Source organism: Limulus polyphemus, unplaced genomic scaffold, assembly GCF_000517525.1.
Source record: "Limulus polyphemus unplaced genomic scaffold, Limulus_polyphemus-2.1.2 Scaffold10985, whole genome shotgun sequence".
Classification (NCBI taxonomy): domain Eukaryota; kingdom Metazoa; phylum Arthropoda; class Merostomata; order Xiphosura; family Limulidae; genus Limulus; species Limulus polyphemus.
Window position 1 is genome coordinate 10,629 of NW_013676595.1, and position 6,456 is coordinate 17,084.

General features: G+C 30.5%; 1 long non-coding RNA gene across 2 annotated transcripts in view; it reads left to right on the forward strand.

Moving 5' to 3' along the window:
* The window catches only part of LOC106476598, an 8,465-nt gene extending 3,714 nt beyond the window's left edge, over positions 1-4,751 (forward strand). For both annotated transcript variants that reach the window (XR_001291912.2, XR_002609227.1), the window contains exons 2-3: positions 1,094-1,246; positions 4,633-4,751. This is a non-coding gene — a long non-coding RNA (uncharacterized LOC106476598). The remainder of the gene's footprint in view (positions 1-1,093; positions 1,247-4,632) is intronic.
* The last annotated feature ends 1,705 nt before the right edge of the window (positions 4,752-6,456 follow it).

Consider the following 6,456-nt stretch of genomic DNA (forward strand, 5'->3'; position numbering starts at 1 on the left):
CACTAAGATGTTTCTCTGGATGAATGGGTTGTTATGTAAGATTAGGTTAAGATTTCTTAAATTGCTTTTCCTTCAAAAGAGAAGGGTCATTGTTGTCTAATTGAAGTATTCAAAATTGCTAAGATGTTTTCTTGTGGAATTTTGAAGGCAGTAGGACAAGAGACCATAAGTAATTTGTAAATGTTAGACACTTCTCTATTTGAGATAGTTTTATTTTTTCAACAGGGTAGAAAATATGCTAAACTAATTGCCATTGAAAATGGTAGATGATGCATTGCAACTCTACAGGAGTTTAAGAAAAGGGTTGAAGGATAATTGGATGCTTAGGGTTGTATTTAGTGATTAATTTTCTGTTTATTGAGGGAAGTTGGCAGTCAGTAAGTCCTTGATGAACTGAAAGGCCTCTGATGACTCATAATTTATAAATATAATGATACTGGTTGCATTCCAACCTGTCTCGCAACACTTATGTGTGTCACAAAAAATACAACTATTATAAGGTATTTAATGTATTACATCTTTCCAATGTTAACCAAGCTTATAATAGATTTTAATATTCTCATGTGTGAATGCAAGTATGTGCATTAGTTTAATCACAATTTCATTTTTGGTTTTACATTCATATAAAAAACTATGGCTGTACCTTCCAGATCCTGACTGTCAAACTAACAGCAACAGTTAGATTAAAATATGAAAATACTTCTTTGTTACATATGATTTTCCCTTCCGAGGATTAGAAAATTAGAGAAAGTAGCATGAGCATAAACTTAATACAAAATCCTTATTATGTGTTTGTGTGTGTGTGTGTATACATATATCTATATATATATATGTGTACACATACACAGACTAATAATGCAGTCTGTGTTTTAGTTAGTAAGAAATTAATGTTTTAAAATTATATTTTGATTGACACAGCTGTAACATTTAAATGTATGGCATGAATTTTGAATCAATGTATTAGGTGTTTTATACTGCATGTAGTGAGATGTCTTTAGGTTAGTCTATTCTCATATATTATGTCTAAGTAAACTTTGTAATGTTTTAATTTTTGTTACCAAGTTATACATTGTGATAAACTTTTGTTTTGCAGGTTGATTAATAATAAAAATGAAGCGACACTGGTGGTTTTGCAAAAGATTCTCTGGATTGCAATATTTATTTCTAAGAAAAGCATCTACAACATCAACTGGTTCATCAGGAAATACCTATTTTATCACAACTCCAATATTTTATGTAAATGCCTGTAAGTCTAGTTTCTTTTTAGTTTGAAAACATTGTTGTCTGGAACATTTGATATATTTACAATACTATATATAACATATATAGTATGCAGTGCAAGAAACAAATATAAATGTATTTAACATGCACGTGTACTCATAGATGGAAAATAAATTGTTGCTGCACATATGTGTACATATTTACACATGTTGCTATAAAAGACATTCAATAGAAAATATTTTGAAACAAATCAAAATGTGCAGGGTTAAGACAGGGTTAAAATCATAAAAATAATTTACAAATTCTGAGGTAGGCCTTAATTATAACATAACATAATGTTTTGGGACAACATGGGATCTATTAATATGTAAATTAAATAAACAAATAAATCTTAGAGCCAGCCCTACATCTGAAGGTAACCCATTTCAAAGGCCAACCACCCTGTTAGAAAAATAAAACTGTCTTAGCTAAAGATGACTTTTACCCTACCAAAATTTATATTTGTGTCCCCTAGTTCTACTATTTTCACTGTTAAGTAGGAAAAAAGATGATGTATCAACAATTACCTTTACAATCTTAGACACCTCGATCAGATCTTCTCTAACTCTTCTTTTTTCAAGAGAAAACAGTTTGAGAGATTTCAACCTCTCCTCATATGACAACCCCTCCATCCCAGGCACCATTCTAGTAACTCTTCCCTGAACCCTTTCCAACAATTCAGTGTCTTTCCTAAGCTAAATATCCAAAGACTAAACACAAATGTGGCCTTACCAGTGATGTATAGGATGAAAGTATAACCTCTTTAGACTTGTCTTCAATATTTCTGTAGATACAACCTAAAATCCTATTTTCCCTACCACTAGCAACAGCATACTGCTTGGATGGCTTTAAAGACTGATCAACTATTACACCAAGATCCCTTTCTTTCATGACACTGAAACTTCCAACCAATCAGAAACTAGTATCATAAAGATATAACTAATCATGTAAATGTGTCTTATGGGTGCCCATAATGTGGAAAGAAAAGTGCATTTTAGTTTTCAAAAAAGTCAACAAGTGATATTAAGAAAATATATTTAGCATCTGTAATTATAAAGTGATACATTTCACACAAATATGTACTCCAGATTTGGAGCCTGAATATTCAAAAACATAAAAAGCTATAGTCTTGTTGTTTCAGTACAAGAGATAATTTTTTTGAAAGTGTGAACTATTCTTTGTCATTGGGAAAAATAGCAGCTTTCATCAGAACACACAAAATATATTGTAGGTTTAGATTTACAGGGTTGCTTATAAGTGCAAAAAGCATGCCATGTGCAACAACATAAATTGTAGGAATCATTAGAGCTGATTAGCTGTTTAGTCATTAATAATTAAGTTACATACTTTGAATTAATTCTGATTGTGTAAGAAAGTACCTGTATGTATATTAGTTACTACTAAGCTCAAGGGTTACTAATAATATTTTCACTTCAAAACTTCAGTTTGTCAAGTGTATGTGTTGGTAATGACAAGTCATGGAAAAGTAATTATGTTATTAGATAGAAATTACCATTATGTGAAATCTACAAAACAATTTTAATACATACAGTCTGAATTAACTGCTGAATTTCTAGAAACTTAAGTGGACATAGACCTTAAAAAAAAGTTTGAGAAGTTAATGTATATGTGCATAAAATTTGTTGTTACAACAACTTGTATAGTGCATGTAGAAAAAAGACAAGTTATGAAAAAAATCAGGTCATAATAGTAATATGTATACTGTCTTTATCCCCTAAGTACTTTTTATTACTTAGTAGTTTGCTTTAGAGGCGTCTTCGTGAGTGTTTTATCTTAGACATACAACTAAACCTTAGGTTCATTAAGATATGAAGTTATTATGGCACACTTTAGTAAGGATCTTTCAATATTATGTTACCATATAGTTTATAAAATTATCTTTCATAATTTCATAAGATGAACCAAATTACTGTTTAGTTGTGCCATAATGAGATAACTACAAAACTACTAGTGGATATTTTTAAGTTGATGGAATTGAGCATACACATTTTGTAGATTGCATACAACACAGTTACACAGTTTATGTGAAGAGAAGTCAGAACTTCTAAAAATTAATGAATCAATTTTTTATTTCTTTCCTCATTGTAGTACCACTTTTGATATCAGTAGGGCTTGAAAATTAATTGCTCTATCTTTTGTAATGTTTTTATTAAAGATTAACACTGTTTGAAATTTAAAAAGTAAGGTAATAATTGTTTTTAAATTTTTTCTATTATTTGAAGTTTTAACAGCTATGCAAAGTGTCTACCAGAAGAGCTGCTAAGTATCTAATTAAATAATTAGTTTTATTTATGACTAACTGGTAAATAAAAACAAAAAATCTATAATCATTCTGCTTTTAAGTCATCAGTTGGGTAGCTTAGCTGTTTGCAAAGACAACTTGTACCATGGCAATACATGTCACTTTTTTTTCTTACATCACTGTAATTGTAACAGGGAGACAAAAATGGTTATTTTGTATAACAACAATTCTTAATAATTACTCAGTTTTTAATAAAAGTTTATTTACACTTCTTCTGATAGTAGCAGAATTCACATTAACATTTTATTTTCATTTTGTGTATCATATCTGTAAGTTGATACTTTTTATAGTGTTAGCCAGATGCAGTAAATTAAGAGTAGTTTTAAGAGTGAGTTCATATATAATTTCTACATAAATTTGCAATCCAATGAAAAAATTATAAGCTTCACCAGGTTTTAAGGTTGCTTTTTAATGTGTGTGTTTCTTAAAAATTTTTGGAATACTTTAACATGAAAGTTGTTAGTAATCTGGTCTGCAGAATCCCCAAAATATTTGGACCACAGACCCTTAACCTCCTGGACACTGCTTTACTTTAATTATATAGACTTTTAGTTTACCACAGTGCATATGAGATTGAGAACTTTGTAAGCCAGGTGCATAAAATAATTTGTATGCTGGATAACACTGATAATACCATCAAGAAAAGATGTCATCATATGATCATGTTGCTGTATATTTATTTTAATCATTTTCATTTATTTTAATGCACAAAATTTGTACATGTATAAAATAACTTTCTGCCCAGCCCTTCATCTTATTTTTATACAAAAAAGGGGAGGAGAATATAGCAAAATAAAGGTTAATTAACATTTTTTTTACAAGAGTAATGGAAAGGTCTGTCATTTATTAGAAGTCAGAATGCTCTTTGAAAATAATTATTTATTTCTAAGCAAACATTTGTTTTGGTTTTTATATTGACTTTACTGGAATCGAAGTGATAAATGAAATAAGTTTATTTTTTGAGTGTGTTTTAACTGTAGTTTCTATAATAAAAAAATTATATGTTTATATTGTTATTGAATAGATTTTTTACTTGAACATTTCTTCAGCTCCACATATTGGTCATCTTCACTCTGCTGTTCTAGCTGATGCGTTACACAGGTCGTATATCTTGCTTGGTAAAGAAAAAAGCATTTTTTCTACTGGAACTGATGAACATGGATTAAAGGTAATGATTTTCTTGTAAGCTCTAAGTTATTTTTGGTTAAGTATTTACACTTGAAATAATATTTTGAAGGATTCTGCATTTGCTAGAAGAGGTAGAATTATCTGTGGAGTAGGATACTTATAAAATTGGTAGTAAGGACATGTTATTAAATGGTACATAAATGCTGCAATCTGAAATCCATAATGTCTCCACACACGGGATACAACACACATCATTTGGCATCTTTATATTTATCAGACAGTCATCACTGGTAAATAAAATTGTAAAGGATTCTCCATGTAACAGTGTCAGAAGATCAGGTTATGTATGTTTTTGGCTGTTAGTGTCTTAACTGTGAAATTAAGAGTTGATTGTTCACTTCTCATTAAAACATGCTATGAAAGTGATAGTCAAATTCCACTATTTGGTGAGACAAGAGTTAACTATGAATTGGCAGCAGGTGTGCTTGGCTAGCTGTCTTCTCTTTACTCCAATAATTAAAAATTAAATACAGCTATACTCAGATTACCATTTGTAGCTTAGGGCAAAAATTCTAAAGCAAACAAATATATTCTAAAAGAGGGACGTGTACTAAGTTAGTCTCCCACCTGAACATCAGTGAGAGGCAAGGAAAATTGGTAAAACCTGGTGCTTCAAAGTCCACTTAAAATTTCTGCAAATACATTACTTATTGATATTATTAAGTAATCTAAAGTAACATAGCTTTCTAATGTTATTTTCTAAATTTTTTTTCAGCATACATGTAACCCCAGGAACCTTCTACATGTAATATCTTGTTTATTTGCCTCATTCTTCAACAATTTAAAGTTTTCATTAATAGAGTTATAGATTTGTGGAATAGTTTGCCTGTTGATATGGAATAGTTAGTTTTTGGTTTCTTAATTTTTGTACACACACGGGTGTATGGATGTGATGGGCTACACCTGTATTTAAGTTGAATTAAAAAAAAAAGTTTGGTTGAGGGGGTGGCCTTGATAGTCAAAATAACCTTTTGATTATCATGTCAAATTTTAAATGATTAGTTTGCAACAAATGACCAATTTCATGTGAGTTGCATGATTATTCTTCCCTGTAAGTTCATATGCTATTCTGTTTATTAGGAAATCTCTAGGGGCCTATGTCATTTGTGTTGGTTGAATAGTCCTCATCCTTGAATGTAAAATTGCCAACTGTATATCTGATCAATGAAACAGAAAAGACTGTAAAATGTTCCAGACTCAACAGCTTAGACCTGCCTAGATCCAGAATATGGAAGCAGATGTTTGGACCTGCCGAGGTCCATAATATGGGATTAGCTAAAATTACATGTTTAGCTGTATTTAGTGGAATATTGGATTTTGCTTATACTGTTGTGTTATTCCATGTACGTCTGGCTAACATACAAGCTAATTTAGACCACAGTAACTGGTGGTTAAGATAATGTATTTGTGAAGAATGCAGAAAATCAGACTCAACTGTAGGTAAAGAGACTGACCACAAAATATTTCTCATAGAAATTAAGACACCACTTATTATACACCACATAGTCTTGACATGTGCAAAAGTTTAGATCAGCTTTTTTGTATATGGCCATTAGACAATAGCAAAACACAAGATAAGTTTAACCAAAATCAGTGAAATTCTGAGAGAGAACTAATTTTACATTAAGGTTATATTCAAATCTAAGCTCCATCAAAGCTTCTGTGAATACTGTATTACGTCTCTG